Genomic DNA, 18,685 nt, shown 5'->3' with positions numbered 1-18,685 from the left:
AGAGATTACAAGATACCAGTAACATTCACTTTATTTTCTACCAGAATGTATTCACATTCATCTGTTGATTTTAAAGTTTTGAAAATACATGAATAATCTATGTAAGCTGAATAAAAATACAAAACCCAACAAAACAACAAAGTAATGATTTTTGTGGGTATACTACATTTCCCCTTCAATAAAGGCACATTCTAGTGCCTAAGGAAGAGTAAGTCTTTACATGCCAATATTCATAAGGGGTGGTAATTTTGTAGCACAGCACTTTGCAGAACTCTGAATAGTGGGCACTGACAAAAGGATAAAAATTCAATTTATTTAATTGGGGAAAAAATTGTGGAGAACTTGAAATTCTTTGTACTAATTTAGAAAATCCCTAAACTCTCGAAATTGCTACATGAACTCTTAAACAAGAAGTCAGAATGAAAATTTTCCCTTTAAGTGAGTAACAGATAAAGTGAAACAGATTCTTTTAAATTATTTTTCAGACAAGCAATGCCAGGTTGGGTCTTAATAATATGTTTTACAAAGCGCCAACTACTAAAGATTGATTTTTAGCAGATAATCTTTACAAAGCACATAGTGCAGAATATGATCAGAATACTTAAGATATATAATAGTAATAATGTTCTATTTATAAAATGAATAAAATATAGATATTTAAGTTTCTATTTTCTTAAACAGAATTAATAAAAGCATATCCACTTTATATATAAATCTATACAATATATATATAAGTCAAAATAAGAATATTGTGGCTTTCCATTTATGGATTAAATAAATTCATTACATGAAGGAGATATCCAATACGTAAAGATAATCTTTACTTCTACCCTAACAAGAAAAAGTTGAACAAACTGAAAATCAATTACTTTTTTAATACAAATTAGACAACTGAGGTTGCAGGGCAAACCACCATCCAAAAATCTGGAGAAAGACAAACCCAGAGAGTCACAAGTGAGATGTGGTTACCTGGGGTAGAGGCTACTACAGCCAAAAACTGACAAGAACACTCAAATGGGAATTTTAATGAACTGCTGGAGACTTAATGTAGTAGACTAGCATGAGAGTGAGAATCTCCTGGAGGCCACAGTCTCAGGGAGTCTCCATTGTTTCCTACAGTTTATGTCCAGGAACCACACCAGATTTTCATGGTAAAGATCCAAGAAAGAGCTTCTCCTGATTCTGGCAGGGGGAGAGTCATCATTGTGAAATATGCCCTCGTCCTTCTCCATAACAAAGGCCTACTCTCTAGGAAAGAAGTTAACCCTATACCACGTGGGTTATGGATATTGCTCATGTTTCACCTCCTCCACTATTCTTGTTTCACCTAAGAGGGGAAAAAAAAAGGTACACTACCAGAGAAATACTTGTAGAAGTCACAGTCCCCAAGGTACAGGTCAGCTAAAAGACTAAGATTTAATCATAAAAATTGAGAATGCTTTTCTCCCACATCATACCACCACACCAACAGGACTCCAGTATTATAACAGTGGATTGCAGTTGAAAGAGCTGAATGATGCAGACTGTCTCTGAGGATAATTTAGGAAAGCCAAAAGTTAACAGTGGAGACAAAAGCAAGGACAGCAGGAGGGAATCTGAAGCCTCTGACACCTACAGCTACAACAAACATTAAATATAGCACAATTCTTACCTAAATGCACGTCTTCACACTAAAAGTCTATTCTCTTCAGTTCCTATCACCTGATACATGTCCGGCTTTCAACAGAAAATTACAAGGCATTTCAGAAAGCAAGGAGTAAAATGTAGTTTTAAGAGTAGAAGCAAGCATCAAAACCATACTCAAATATGACACAGATGTTCAAATCATCAGACAGGGTGAAGTAATTATGATTAATATATTAAGGATGCTAATGGAAAAAGTAGATTATATGCAAGAACAGATGGGTAATGTAAGTAGAGACAGGGAAACTCCAGGGAAGAATCAAAATGAAATGCTAGAAATCAAAAGCACTGTAGCAGAAATGTAGAATACCTTTTATGGGCTCATCAGTAGACTAAATACAGTCAATGAAATAATCAGTAAGCTTAAAAACAGGTCAACGAAAAAATGATATAAACTGAAACAGAGATAAAAGAATGAAAAAATAGAACAGAATATCCAGGAACTGTGAGACAATTTCAAAAAGTATATATAATTATATATATAATATATATATTTTATATATAATTATAAAAAGTATATATAATTATATATAATATAAATATATAATTATATATATAATTAGAATACCAGAAGAAAAAGAAAACAGAGTAGAAAAAATATTTGAAGTAATAATTATCAAGAATTTTCTAAAAATAATGCCAGTCACATAATTCAGATATTCAGGAAGCCTCGAGAACACCATACCTGAAGCCCAACCAACATATCCCTAGGCATAGCATATTAAAAACTACAGAAAACCCAAGTCAAATAGAAAATGCTGAAAGAAGCCAGAGGGTAAAAAAATATCTCACATACCCAGATACAAGGTATGATTTACAGTGGTCATCAGAAGCCTGTAAACAAAAAGAGAGTGGAGGGAAATATTTAAAGTGTTGAAAGAAAGAAAGCTACCAGTCTAGAATTCTATATTCAATGAAATTATCTTTCAATAGTGAAGGAGAAATAAAGACTGTTTCAGGCAAAAAAGACATAATAGACAAGAAGACATAATAATCCTAAGCCTGTATGCAACTAACAAGCATGTCAAAATACACGAGGCAAAACTGACAGAACTGAAAGGTGAATAAGACAAATGCATTATTAGAGTTGGAGGCTTCAACATCCTGCTTTCTGTAACTGATAGATCAAGTAGGCAGAAAATCAGAAAGGATATAGTTGTCCTGAATAGCAGTATCAATAAACTTGATTAATTGGCATTTATAGAATCCTCCATCCAACACCTGCATGATATATATTCTTCTCAAGTTCACATAGAACATTCAGAGACAGACCACATTCTGTGCCACAAAAAACACTTTAGCACATTAAGAAGAATAGAAATCATAAAAAGTATGTTCTTAAACCACAATGAAAATGAAACTAGAAATCAATAATAGAAAGATAGCAGAAAAATCCCCAAATATTGGGAGATTAATATACTTCTGAACATATGGCTCAAGAAGACAAGAAAAATTTAAGAATATTTTGAAGTAAATGAAAATTAAAATGCAAGTAAGCAAACTGTGTGAGATGCCACAAAAGCAGTGCTTAGAGAGGAAATTTATAGCCTTAAATGCATATATTTGAAAAGAAGGTCTAAGGTCTACAATAACCTACACTTTCATCTTAGTAAACTAGCAAAAGAAGAGCAGTTTAAGCCTGCAGCAAGCAGAAGAAAAGAAATAATAAATATTAGGGCAGAAATCAATAAAATCGAAAACAATTGAGAAAATCAACAAACCAAAAAACTTGTTTTTTTGAAAAAAGATGAATATATGACATGCATTTATTCATTCATTTAAAACATGTTCAAATAAGAAAATTACACATTTTAGGGAGGAACTTAACACTATACAGATGGTCAAAACATTGAAAGCAATTCCAGTCTTTTGAATATTATATGAATGGAAATGTATCATGAGGAGTTTATGATTAGATTTCTATATACCTCTCTCCATCTCCATTCTGAATCCTTTATAATGTAAATATAAAACTATTGTAAATTATAAAATGGTAAGTTTTCTGGTTGGCATAGTCAAATATCAACATTAATAAAATTAACTTGCTTTATTTTTTTCCTTCACATTAACACGTGTGAAATAAGGCACAGAAAGCTGTGCTATTCTCTCTGTTACACTAGGATATTGGGTTTTAGACTATTTGTAAGCCAAGATGGCTAGGCTGCAGCCAATGGTTTTGTACAAAAGATGTTTCTTTTCTTTTCTCATATTGTCCCTGAAACGTTATGAATGGGCAGAATGCCAAGCCTACTAATGGATCTTTTCAAAATTTATGCCCTTCTTTTTCAATTTCCTATCTAAGAATATGTTGATGATGTGAAAAGGCAGGGTAAGAGGGCAGGAGAATGGGCTGGAGAAGAGTCATTCAAAAACTCTCTGTCCTTACACCGAGGCAGTATGCCTAACAAATCCTAGATACGCAACATATACGAATCTTAATGCTTCACAGGCCAGACTAGAAAACTGACGGTCAATGAATTTATTATTGGTGGCAGTCTCCTACTACTGATTACATTATTTGTCCAAATGGTCATCAGATACTGTCAACTCTACCTCTTTCACATTGTTTAGATTTGTCCCATAATTTTCATCTAGTCCTCAACAACTTTAGTCTAGGTGCACATCGTCAGTTATCCGCATTATTGCAATAACCCTCCACTGTCCACCTCTCTCAACATTCCTTCTCAATCTTCTCATGTACTCTGTGTTCTTAGCTTGTGATAGTTAGTTTTATGTGTCAACTGGCTAGGTAAGAGTACCTAGTTATTCACTAAAACATTATTCTAGGTGTTCCTATGAACTATTGTGCTGATGTAGTTAATATATTCAATCAGTTGACTTTCAGTAAGGGATATTACCCTAAAAAATACGGTGGGCTTCATCCAATCAGTTGAAAGGCCTTAAGGGCAAAAATTGAGGTTTCCAAGAGAAGAAATTCTGCTTCAAGACTGCAGCATTAACTCCTATTTGACTTTCCAGCCAGCCTGCTTGCAATACATATTTCAGACTTGCCAGTCCCCATAATCAGATGGGGCTAAATAAATGTTAGCTGCTCTTATTACTGCCATCACTGTTATGGCTATCATGAATGCAGAGGATTTCCTGGATTATAAAGTGTACATTTTGGAAAATCATATCAGAGAGCCAAGGGCAAAAACTACTTGTTGGATGCTTTGGGCCTAGAATAAAGGTGACAAGCTGTCAGACAGAAAAGTGAATGCGTGAGCCAGAAAAGTCAGAGAAGAGCTTCTTTTAGACACTTCAGACATGAAGTTGATTAATTGAGAAAGGAAAGTAAAATTTACGCAGACAGACCAATTCAGTCCATTGGTCTCAAGAGACACATTTAGATTTCAGTCAGAGATGTGTTGTGCCAAATTATTCCATCTTTAGAACCTCACCCAGCTATGTCTATTATCTTACTAACCAGGAATTAAGGGCTGGATCAGCTAGCTTCTCTAAAGAAACACATGCCAAGCACAGGGGATATCTTAGACTAATCCCACTTCTGATTCAAACGAACTTTGAAAAAAGGAATAACAAGCTCCTGTGAAAAGTCATGGTTTCAGCTTTTGAATATCAGTTACTACATTCCAGGAGGGTGAAGTGACAGTGGAGGGAATCATGAACCATGCCTCCACCCCACTGAACAAAGCCCAAAGGAGTTACCAATGGGATCAGAACATATACGACTCAGAATTACACGTGGTTTTCAACTGAATTTATTACTTTTAATTTACCAGTGCTATTGTCAATGAAACAAACAACCCCCCCGACTGATATTAATTTGTTGCACAATATGCCACCATGGCCAGTTAATCTTTGCTGAATATTTCCCAAAACTATGAACATATTAGAATGATTGTGAAAAGATGATCTTTTGATTCCTTTATTTCTGCCAACCAGTAGGTTAAAACAAGACAAAAAAAATTACATAGGGATTCCAAAGACAGTGTAATGACCTGTTTTTATTCATGAAACAGCAGCAACTCTTCCATTTACCTCTCTGTCCATTCCCACTCCTTCCTGGTATAGTTCAGTAACTCTCACAGTGTACCTGTACATTCCTTGAAGTTAAATGAAAAATTTTTAACTTCACAAGCCATACAGAAATATATTTAGATTGTATTTCAGATAAGGCTAGAATCCCCTTTGAAACACCCCTCAGTGTCAATTCCAGCCCCACATACCCCAGAGATAACCAATCTTAATAGTTTATATGTAACCTTTCTACAAATTTATTTAGGTAACAATGGAAAATATTTGGTATTTTTTGTTTATATTATTTGCTTTATAACATATGTACAATTCTGCAACTTGCTTTTTATTAAGCTATAAACAATTCTAGCATACACACCTTCATTTATAGAGGTTAAAAGATTAGCAGAAATAATCCTGTGCAAGCGTCAGGTTCTAGGCCTGCCCTATCAAATAACAGCCATGAAGTTTTGACTCTGTCACTAATCTCACTATCCTAATTTTTAAATAATCTTCCTCATTTCTGTCTTTCCCAGGGTATATGTGAAAACTAAATGAAGTAATCTCCGTGTGTGCTTTGAAAGCTGTACTGTTTAATATATACATAAAATATTATTCTTAAATATTATCTAGAAAATAATCAGGTAGTGCTATTCTAATAGCATATACTATAAGTATTTAACTTAAAACTTTAAGAGGTGTCACAATAATATTTCTATATTGAAAGTTTTAGCTTATAATAGCATAGTTATCCCTAAATGTGAATGCTTCCTTGGAAACATTGACATATTATGTCAACAAAGGATTAATCATGAGAAAATATATTTACATGCAAATTCAAGTTATTAAATTGATTGTTTACAAATCAAATTCCATTTTCACATCCATGAGCTTCTATGCTCAATCCTAGAGTAAATGAACCACAGCCCAAGTGCATGAAAACAATGAGAATGACTAAATCAGAAGAGGTTATAAAACTATGACATTTAAAAATATTTAAAAATTCACCCCAAATCTCTTACATGTGATGTTCAAAAGAATTATTTTGGTAAAAATAACTTTATGAATGATTTCAGTTTTAATTACAATTCTTTTAAGAAAAATGTTTTCTATGAGATACACATCTGATTTACATTTTAAGTAAATTAAAACATTAGAATTCTTAGAGAAAATGGTTAAAAAAATTCTTAGTCACTGAGTTAAGGCACAATATTGTGTGGTTGGTTATAGATCTGATATGTTATTGGGCATACTGATTTCACTTTTTACCAGAATAATTAAATGTCAAATGAAAAGAGTGCTCTACAAAGTCCCTCTTTTCTAAGTTTTTTCATGAATAGGATCATCAATAACAAACTATATCAACTTCACCTTAAAAATCTCTATGTATTTTATGTATTTGATTACCTTTCATCATGAATTATTCACTTTTTTTTTTTGCTCTGGGTTGGTAGAAGGCTTTTGGGAAGTGACTTATGTTTATGAATCCTCTCAATTTCCTTTATTTGAAACACATTACCTCATACTATTTCTTCAGACTCTCCAAGCTTGACTGGATACCCAGTTTTCACTTCTCAACATTAAAATGAGAAGGAACCATGGGAAAGTCCTGACATACATACATACCTACGTAGAAAATATTACACAAAGCCATTACTTTGGGGGTTAGATCAATGTGAACATAGTAAGATAACTCGGAGATGAGTTAAGACCCTGAAATACAAGACAGAGTGCTTCACAAATACATTCATGTCTGAGAAGGAAGGTGGGGCACATGGAACATGTACTTAATGTCTTCCTTGTAGATGCCAAGAGAGAATGAAAACAGTAAGAATATTTGGAGTCAGTTTAGTTCAATTCCAAATTATAAATTTGACTAAACATACACATTTAATGAATTAGTGAAATAAAGTCAATTATAAAACTCCGATTGTGTAAATCAGAACAATTAGTTATATGACAGCTTTTGGACCTGTTTTAATGTCCTAGTTTGTGACAAATTTTTTTAAACAGAGAAATTTGGATCACTGGCACCTCAAAAATACTGATTTTCACTCATAGGAAAAAGTAGTAACACAATGTTAATGCTCCAACTAGGTAGGTAGATATAAATGGAAGAAATGAGAATTATGAATATCCATTTTATAAATTAGGTGGATAGCAGAAAAAGCAATGGAATCAGAAGACCACAAGGTCCAAGCTCTAGCTTCAACAAAGTGAAACACTTTGGACATAGTTTCTTCAAATGTAAAATGAGGGTGTTGAACTGTATCTCCAACATTCTTTATAACCTATGATACTTAGGGGGAAAATTTCATAACTACAGCAGCTTTACAAACCTATTATTTGAGTGCCAAAAATGGTAAGCTGGAAAATTTTCAGTGGCTTGTGGCCTATTTGTTGTCAATTCCTTTTTTTTTTTTTGCAACATTTTTTTTTTTTTTTTTTGGTCTGGTTATAGAAGTACCATGTTCGCTGTAGACAATATGGAAAACACAGACAAATCCAAGCAAAAACCAAAAAAAAAAAAAAAAAAAAACCAAAAAGTCACTACCCAAAGATTACCTGAGCTGCTAACATACGTTTCCAAATATATACTGTTGTATAAGTTACTAGAATTTATAGAGTCCAAGGGTTTTCAAATTTGTATTTTTATGATCAGATTTTTTTTTCTAAACAAAGTCTCACATGGAACCTTAATGTATAAACACATAAAACTGAAACTACTCTGATTGAAGTAGTGATGAAGAGCCTGGGGCTTTTCTTACATGGTTGTCAACACACACCTATGGAATCCTATACTTTAAGAAGTACTGTCTTAAAACTAATGACTTAACCTATTTTCTAATGCTGGACATTTAAATTGCTTCTTCTTTTTTGCTATTATAAATATCATTCAGTTCTTTGTGTACATTCATGGTTATTTTCCTTGGACCAATTCTTGCAGGTGAAACTTCTAGGCCAAATGGTTTTAAGGCACTCATTGTCATGCCAAGCAACTTTGACATTGTCTCTCCCCAAACCATTTGCCACAGGAGTCATCCATTTTCTATTCTGTTATTTAATGGTAACTAACCCCAATTGTAGCATTCGAATCAGAATCTATTTCTGACATATTTCTTCATCTTTTCTTTTTCTTACTTATGATGCCAAATAGGTTAGTATTAAGGCTAAATAAATGTCCTCCTTGAAGCACCAATACTTCCTTCCTGTTAAATGCCATTGGGTGCCTACTGGATGAGCCTTTTGTTGTCCTTGGACAATGATCTGTCAAGCAGTCAGCTTCTATAAGAAGGTGGCTAATCAAAAGCAGATAGTGCCCTTTGCGGGGAATACCTTTGTTACTTGGTACTTTTAGTGAGACAGAAATGAAAAGGGCAGAAGAGAATTCCAGGCAAGGGTAATCAGACAACATTGGAGGAACTTGGCACAGTTCAGTGATATAAATGATGAACATAAAAAAGTGGTTAGAGATGGGGCCAGAGGCAAATGCAAATTGCCCACAAGTTACATCAGGGGGTAAAACTTTGTGGGTGGAAACTGTAGTAAATGTAAGAGTGAATGTCCATTCTAAAGAGAACAGTCAGTATAGCCAATTGCCACCATGTGAGGGAATATCTTCTAGTTTCCAAAGCCATGAAAGGTTTCAATTTTTAAATTAATGATGGTACAAAATTAAAAAAACAAAAACAAAAACAACCACCAGTGCAAACTCGACCAAACACATATGTGAGCTGCATTTTGCTAACAGCCTGTCTCACTTTACAATCTTAGGACTAGGGAGTTAGGGAAAGCGCAGCTCATGAAAGCCTGCGTATACTAAACTCGGGGGTTTGAACTTTATCTTGAGAACCGTAGGGACTCATTAAAAAGACTTGACACTGATTAACATCTTAGAAGGATCACTTTGGCAGCTGTATTGGAGTCAAGTCTGAAAGGGAGCTATGTAAGAAGGGCTTAAATCAAAGCAGTGAAGGAGGCATGGAAAGAAGGAGACAGAGTTGAAAGAGGTTAAAAAGTCATATGGTTTACTAAATTACACAGTTGAAACCTGAACCCAGGTCTCCTACCTTATATTGCTTGATATTCTTATAACTAACTATACTAATATTGCAAGATGTCTTTTGAGTGTAATGCTATTTATTTTGCAAGTCATAAGATACAGGGGATGTTCTTCACAAACATTAGCTTGAAATACCAGGATTTTTTCCTATAGCTATCATGTAGTGTAGGTAAACCTTGCACTAAAAGAAACTCCAGGAAAGAGGATATATAGAGAAATCCTGATGAGATACACAGTGGGCATATACATTGACCATGAATAAAGTCCCTCATACTTCATTTGGCTTTCTACGCCAGTTTGCAACTAAACAACAGATAAGCAGATTGATATGGTTTGAATGATGGTGACCCTCTAAAATTCATGTTGAAGCTTAATCCCCAATGAGGTGATATTAAGAAGTGGGGCCTTTTGGGAGAAGTAATTAAGTCATGAGGGCTCTGCCCTTATGAATGGATTCGTGTCTTATAAAAGGGCTGGAGAGGAGTCTATCATGGCAGCTTGGACTGGTCAGACAGCCTTGAGAAGGGTGGCCTTGGGATGCCATCTGAAGTCGGCTACAGTGGTCAGAGTGTGGGCTCCAGTGCAGGGGCCTGTGGTATACTGATGAGCAGAACTCTTCTACTGCATACCTCAGTTTTGCCTAAGGAGACATGTGCAAGAACTTTCTTCAAAATCGCGGCACCATTAATAAACAAAAGGAGGCCGGGCGCGGTGGCTCACGCCTGTAATCCCAGCACTTTGGGAGGCCGAGGCGGGCGGATCACAAGGTCAGGAGATCGAGACCACGGTGAAACCTCATCTCTACTAAAAATACAAAAAATTAGCCGGGCGCGTTGGCAGGTGCCTGTAGTCCCAGCTACTCGGGAGGCTGAGGCAGGAGAATGGCGGGAACCCGGGAGGCGGAGCTTGCAGTGAGCTGAGATCCGGCCACTGCACTCCAGCCTGGGCGACAAAGCGAGACTCCGTCTCAAAAAAAAAATAAAATAAAATAAACAAAAGGAAAGAATATTCAGAGAGAACAATTATAAGACATTCAGGAAACATGCAGGGAGTGCATGATGTAGTATCAGGAATAGAGGATTACAAGCATTTCATTCCTTGGTGTAAAATATCAGATGTAGTATCAGAGATCTGCATATTGCAAAACACAATTAGAAATTGGGTTTCCACGTGTGTTGGGGCAATACGCATCAGTAGTAACCTTGGTGAAACCTCATTTCGGAAAGGCATCCTGTACTGATGGGAAACTTCCCAATCATTTGGAGACTGGTGTTTTAGCCCAGATCTTCCGGGCTACTAAAAAATGTGTACCTCTAATTTTTCAATTTCTTTTGAATTTCAATCTCTTCTACGCTCTCAGTTTGCCACATTGCTTTTCAATGAAGTTGTAAAGCAGATGGTAGCTGCCTTTGAAAGAAGAGCATGTAAGCTGTATGATCCAGAAACAAATATACCTCAGGAGTTAATGCTTCATGAAGTTCATCATGCATAAAGGGAAAAAACAACTGGTGTCACTGACTTTTAATTTTAGTTTGTTCATTTTAGCAAGCATTTTTATGTTTTCAGAAGTCAGAAAGCATTTGTTAAACCCAGCTTTGGTTATAAACTTGCACCACTGAAAACTTGCACATAGAATATAGATTCACTTATGCAGACATTATGATGTTCTGCATTTACAATAATGGGATGCCATCACTATTGCTAGAATACTGACATCATTCTTCTGAGCAGAAATTGAAACTGTAAATTTAAATCTTTTAATTATCACCTTACCTGAAAGAGGTTAATTAAGATATTCACACAGTATGTATTAAAGCAACCATATCACACTTAAGTTATTAAATTCAGACTATTTGTAACTTATTGTGATAGGGCCTGCCATATGGCTTAGGGTATTTGAGTAATCATCATATATTTAAAGTAAAAACTTTGACTTAAAAACAATGTTAATGAAGGTTCTCTGGCACTTTTGATATTTTAAAAATTGTTTTGTGAGTAGTAGATAATTCAGTGCCACAGTGTGGTTAGCCCCCAGATAAACAGTGAATTTTTTTTAAGTTTTATTTTTAGTATTTCTGGTGATTGATCCAGAGCTTTAAGCTACATTTCTAGTAGTTTGCCACTTTCTCCTACGTATTCTGGCTGCTCTGTCAATATGCTAATTGTGTGTCAAATTTTGTCTACAACAGCAGGCAACAGATGAAGATAAGTTAATTGGTATGTATCCAGCACTACGCATCCCTATTTTTCAATTTACTGTGTGTATTCACTTTCAATAATGTGTTTCAAACTGATATACATATAAAATATATGTACTATATATAATATATAAAACATATATACTATATAATATATAGCATATATAAAATATATACTATATATAATATATAAATATAAAATATATAATATATAAAATATATATTATATATAATACACATATATCTTTTTTTTTTTTTTTTTTTAAGAGACGGAGTTTTGCTCGGCTGCCTAGGCGGAGTAGAGTGGCGTGATCTTGGCTCACTGCAACCTCTGCCTCCCAGGTTCAAGCAATTCTCCTGCCTCAGCCTCCCAAGTAGCTGGGATTACAGGTACATGCCACCATGCCCAGCTGATTTCTTTTGTATATTAGTAGAGACAGGGTTTCACCATGTTGCCCAGGCTGGTCTCAAACTCCTGAGCTCAGGTAATCCACCTGCCTCAGCCTCCTGAAGTGCTAGGATTACAGGCATGAGCCACCACACCTGGTCTCAAACTGATTGTTTTTAAAAAACAACACAAGGACTTAAGTAGTAACTTAATAATGTTAACTTATTTATTTTTTGTACAGTTAAAAAAGGGGCTGGAGAAAATTAGTTTAGGCCCTTTTTTTGCGCTGCTGCCTTCCATCATGGGAAGACATAGCATTTGTCCTTTTTAACTTTGTGAGGATGCAGCAAGAAAGCCCTCATGAGACACAATGCCAGAACCTTGGTCTTAGACTTTTCAGCCTTCAGAACTATGAGAAGTAAATTTCTATTTATCTATAAATGACCCAGACTATGGTGTTTTATTATTGCAGTAAAAATGGACTAAGACAGATATCACTATTTAATGATATCTGTCTTATTTTATCACTTTTTGATATATTGATATATTTAGATATATCAATGATATATCAATTTTGATATATCTAATATCAAAATAAAAGATATATCACTTTTCATAAATATTGATATATTTAATAAAGAAAAATCTTTCTTACTATATTCCTACCTCAAAAATTCTATCACTAAAATTAATTTATGTTTCCAGATCATCTGCATTGTGGTTAATCTCTGCATATTTAGTGGGAGTGAAGACTACTGCTTCAATTTGGTTAATACATTTTTTTAGTTCAATAATTAACTGAGCCAGACAACAAGTCAAATGGAAAGTGAAGTCATTAGGTGGGGTGAAGTGATGTGAAACCTCTCAGTGTTTTCTCTCTTAACCTCTGGATGGGAGCTTGACTCCATTTGTTTGGTAAATTGATGAGCTTATAAAAGAGCATTTGTTGAACAGCTCTGTAAATAATAAAATCTACTCCTACTACCTGCTTGAAAATGATGTATTTTTCTTTATTAAACAAAATATTAAATGCTTTATTAAACAAGATATTGTTTTCTTTATTAAACATGATATTAAATGAAAATGCTGTATTTTTCTTAAACAAGATATTAAATTATTTTTGCAAAAACATCAAAAAATGTATAGCTATCCTAAAATTTCTGTACTAGACAATCATACTGGTACAGACAGAAAAAAAAAAAAATTCCCAGATTATAACATTTAGAGATGTGTTACATACTTATAAATTTGTAACAAGGTAGCTAAACAACGATTCTGACTATACTGCTTACAGTGAAGGTGTCAATATTCACTTCATGGTAATGATTTTAAATGTTCTTTTTTTTTTTTTTTTTTGAGACGGAGTCTCGCTCTGTCGCCCGGGCTGGAGTGCAGTGGCCGGATCTCAGCTCACTGCAAGCTCCGCCTCCCGGGTTTACGCCATTCTCCTGCCTCAGCCTCCCAAGTAACTGGGACTACGGGCGCCCGCCACCTCGCCCGGCTAGTTTTGTGTATTTTTTAGTAGAGACGGGGTTTCACCGGGTTAGCCAGGATGGTCTCGATCTCCTGACCTCGTGATCCGCCTGTCTCGGCCTCCCAAAGTGCTGGGATTACAGGCTTGAGCCACCGCGCCCGGCCCAACCAATGTTGTCTTATGGTTTCTTATTTTTAAATGGACACAGGAGTATGATGGTGCTAAAAATATGCTATAGTTCTAACTATCAGTTGGAATAGGTCAGGTTATATACAGTAACTAATACCCCAACATCTCAGTGGATTGAAATGACAAAGCTTTAATTTTTCATTCTGTTGTATGTCCATCGTGGGCGGCCTGAGGGCTCCACTCCGTGCTGTCTCTTTACTCCAGGATCCAGGATGACAGGGCAGCCACCAACTTTGCCAGTTGCTATGGCAGAAGAAAGTTCTCTGGCTCAGAAGTCACACATGTCACTTTTAATCAAAACTTGCTGGCAAGAACTAATATAGTCTTACTCAATGATAGCTGTGAACTGCAATTTCATCATGTGCCCAGAAGGCAGAGAGCTGGAAATATTTGGTGAACAGAACTAATGACTATCACAGTTACCCAAATAATTGCTCTATTATGGTTTCACATATCTTTGTTTTCTCTGCCTGACTAAACTATGAAATCAGAATCTACAACTTGAAAGGCTCCCAACAAATTCTTTTGATTCACTGATTCTACATAGATAGATGAGTTCAATATAAAGTGTGATTTAAGTAAATTAATTATGTCCTCTTAGAACTTTCCTCTAATACTAAATATATAGATGCTCCTTCACTTATGATGGGTTACATCCTAATAAAACCATCACAAATTGAAAATGTTCTAAGTAAAAAATTATAACAAGATTCTATTATAAGCAACAAATTCTAACAAGATTCTGTTATAAGCAATAGAAAACACACAAAGACACTAGGTTGGGTATATTAAATAGGGAACGGTAACTTATAAAGAAAAGGAATTTCTTTATTAAAGTTCTGGATCCTGGGAAGTCTAAGGTTGAGGGGCCACATCTGGAGAGACCATTCTTATGGGTGAAGCCTCTGTAGAATCCTGAGATTGTTCAGGGCATCACATGGCAAGGGGGCAGAGCATGCCAGCTCAGATTTCTCTTCTTCTTCTTATAAAGCCATCAGCCTCATTCCCATGAGAACCCATTAATGCATTAATCCATGAATGATGAATCCATTAATAAATGAATGGATTAATCCCTTCATGAGGGTAAAGCCCTCACAACCCAATCACCTCTTAAAGGTCCCACCTCTCAATACTGACACATTTGGGATTAAATGTTATCGTGGATTTTGGAAGAAACAAGTATTGAAACCATATCATCTACCAAACATCATGGCTTAGCCTAACCTATCTTAGACATGATCAGAGCACTTTCAGTACAGTATTCAATAAAATACATGAGTTATTCAACACTTCATTATTAAAATAGGCTCTGTGTTAGATGATTTGGCTCAGCATCTTGAGAAAGTATTGTACCACATATCGCCAGTCCAGGAAAAGACCAAAATTCAAATTCAAGGTAGAGTTTCTACTGAATGTATATTGCTTTTGCACCATCATAAAGTCAAAAAATCCTAAGTCAAGCCACTGTAAATCAGGGACTGTCTGTATTTAAATCCAGTTCTGGGATCATACTAAAATTGAGTTAAGAGACCAGGAAGGAATCAGCTGGGTATCAAATCCAGGTATAATCAACAAAATAGTTATTCAAAGACCAACTGTATTCATTTTTCCACAAATGCTACGATGCATTAAAGAATCATGCATGTAAATCTGACACCACAATAATCCCTTTCTTTACTTTCATTGTATTTTCTGTGTAAATCTACACATTAGGAACCATCCACACATTGTTGAGGACAAACAGTCACTTATGCTGTCTGTGCTCACTTTAAAATCACGGTCATAAATCCAAAATGTCTAGGACTCTCCAATCTTTATCTCCATACCTCACTTATCGCAGGAATTCTAGATTCATATATATCTTGGTATCTCTGCTGTGATGTCTGTTAAATTTCTAAAACCTAACCTAGCCAAAACAGAACCATCTATTTTTACGAACTGCAAAGCTGTTTCTTTCTCAGTTCTTCCCATGTCTGGCTGCGCCATTTACCCAGTTTGTCAAGCTAAAACATAGGAATCCTTCTGATTCCTCTCTCTCCCTTATTCTAAACCAAACCTACTAGCAAGTCTTGGGAACTTTACTGCTAAAACATATACATGATCTAAGAATTCTTCACTAGGTCCTCTATTAGCCTACTCTAAGACCAACTTCCACTTGGACTACTGTTAAAACCTCCTAACTGATCTGTCTGTAATCACAAGCTCCCTACTTCCAAATCCATTTGCCACACAGTGATAACTCCCTACTTCCAAATCCATTTTACACATACTTTTAATAGCAATTTTTTAAAAACAAACATCAGTCAATGTCATTGCCCTTAAAATTTACCCTTATACTTTGAATAAAATTTAAAGACCATTGACCCTTGAGGCTTATTTCATTGATACATACATCACATACCACTCCCTCTCATTCCCACTACATATTTCTACTCCTTCAATACAATGGATTTGCTCGCCCAAGGGCCTTTGCATTACCTTTCTTTCAATCTTTGCAGGAAGTCTGCTTGTCATTTAGGCTCAGCTTAAATGCCAATGTCCTGACCATTCTATATAAAAAGGAACCACCTCATCACTATCTTTTGCATCACCTTAATTATCTGCATATTTCTTTATTATTTTACAGTGTGTCCATGTTTATTTATTCTTTTTCACTTGTATCACACGACTAAAACATAATCTCAGCTGTTTTGCTCACCACCATGTCTTCTTTCTTCTGTGCCTAAGTCACTGTCTGGCTCACATTAGGTACTCAGCAAATATTTGTTGAAAAGATGCTTATGATTTCAAAATACACAAAGTGCATGGCATGAGCAGGGAAGGTACAAAAGTTACATAACACAACACTTGATACTTTGTAATTATTCTGGAATTTCAGATTATAAAAACCATCAGATTATAAATTATCAAACATAACAAAGACAAATGCTTTTGTAGTGTAATTTTTCCACAAGTAATTAACCTGACTTGGAAGACATTTACATTCAAACCTAGACAGTTGGGTACTGGAAAGAGAAAACAAAATGAACAAGAGCAAGAGTTGAGGCATTTACCAATATTGAACATTTATCATGTGCCTGGCATAATATAATTGTCATCTGTTTAATTTTAACGAGGTAGGTATTGTTATTCCCATTTTATAAATTATAATATTGAGGCGCAGACTCATTAAGTAGCTTGCTCACATAGTGGTGAGTCTTGACACAGGAGCAGCAGCATCTACAACTAGAAAAGTAGTGATAACTCAGGAATAAAAGGTGTAATGGCCACATGGAACAACAGAAAAAAAAGAGCCCACATAACCAAGACAATCCTAAGCAAAAAGAACAAGGCTGGAGGCATCACGCTACCTGACTGCTAACTATACTACAAGGCTACAGTAACCAAAACAGCATGGTACTGGCACCAAAAGAGATATATAGACCAATGGAACAGAACAGAGGCCTCAGAAACAACACCACACATCTACAACCATGTGATCTGTGACAAACTTAACAAAAACAAGCAAGGGGAAAAGCATGCCCTATTTAATAAATGGAGCTGGGAAAACTGGATAGCCATATGCAGAAAACTGAAACTGGACCCCTTCCTTACACCTTATACCAAAATCAACTCAAGATGGATTAAAAGACTTAAACATCAAACCTAAAACTATAAAAACTCTAGAATAAAATCTAGGCAATACCATTCAGGACATAGGCAAAGACTTTATGACTAAAATACCAAAAACAATTGCAACAAAAGCCAAAATTAACAAATGGGATCTAATTAAACTAAAGAGCTTCTGGACAGCAAAATAAACTATCATCAGAGTGAACAGGCAACCCACAGAATGGGAGAAAATTTTTGCAATCTATCCATTTGACAAAGGTCTAATATCCAAAATCTTAAAGGAACTTAAACAAATTTACAAGAAAAAAACAACTCCATCAAAAAGTAGGCAAAGGATATGAACAGACACTTCTCAAGAGAAGACATTTATGTGGCCAACAAACATAGGAAAAAAAGCGCATCATCACTGGCCATTAGAGAAATACAAATCAAAACCACAATGAGATACCATCTCATGCCAGTAAGCATGGCGATCATTAAAAAGACAGGAAACAACAGATGTTGGAGAGTATGTGGAGGAATAGGAATGCTTTTACACTGTTGGTGGGAGTGTAAATTAGTTCAAACATTGTGGAAGACAGTGTGGTGATTCCTCAACGATCTAGAACCAGAAATACCATTTGACCCAGCAATCCCATTACTGGGTATATACCCAAAGGATTATAAATCATTCTACTATAAAGACACATGCACATGTACATTTATTGCAACTCTATTTACAATAGCAAAGACTTGGAACCAACCCAAATGCCCATCAATGATAGAATGGATACAGAAAATGTGGCACATATACACCATGGAATACTATGCAGCCACAAAAAAAGAAGGAGTTAATGTCCTTTGCAGGGACATGGATAAAGCTGGAAACCATCATTTTCAGCAAACTAACACAGGAACAAAAAACCAAACACTGCATGTTCTGACTCATAAGTGGGAGTTAAGCAATGAGAACACATAAACACTGGGAGGGGAACATCACATACCACGGCCTGTTGTGGGGTGGGGGGAAAGAGAAGGGAGAGCATTAGGACAAATACCTAATGCATATGGAGCGTAACACCTAGATGACAGGTTGATGAGTGTGACAAACCACAATGGCA

The 18,685-nt window shown here is 35.4% G+C and overlaps 1 protein-coding gene and 1 pseudogene across 3 annotated transcripts in view; one reads left to right on the top strand and one right to left on the bottom strand.

Moving 5' to 3' along the window:
- Positions 1-18,685, bottom strand: part of XRCC4 (X-ray repair cross complementing 4) — a 288,623-nt gene that overhangs the window by 68,415 nt on the left and 201,523 nt on the right. The window lies entirely within an intron of this gene.
- LOC112626140 lies at positions 10,215-11,216 on the top strand (annotated as a pseudogene).

This window comes from Theropithecus gelada, chromosome 6, assembly GCF_003255815.1.
Source record: "Theropithecus gelada isolate Dixy chromosome 6, Tgel_1.0, whole genome shotgun sequence".
Lineage (NCBI taxonomy): Eukaryota > Metazoa > Chordata > Mammalia > Primates > Cercopithecidae > Theropithecus > Theropithecus gelada.
Note: the sequence above shows the minus strand (reverse complement) of the source record. Positions and strands in the feature narration are given on the sequence as shown.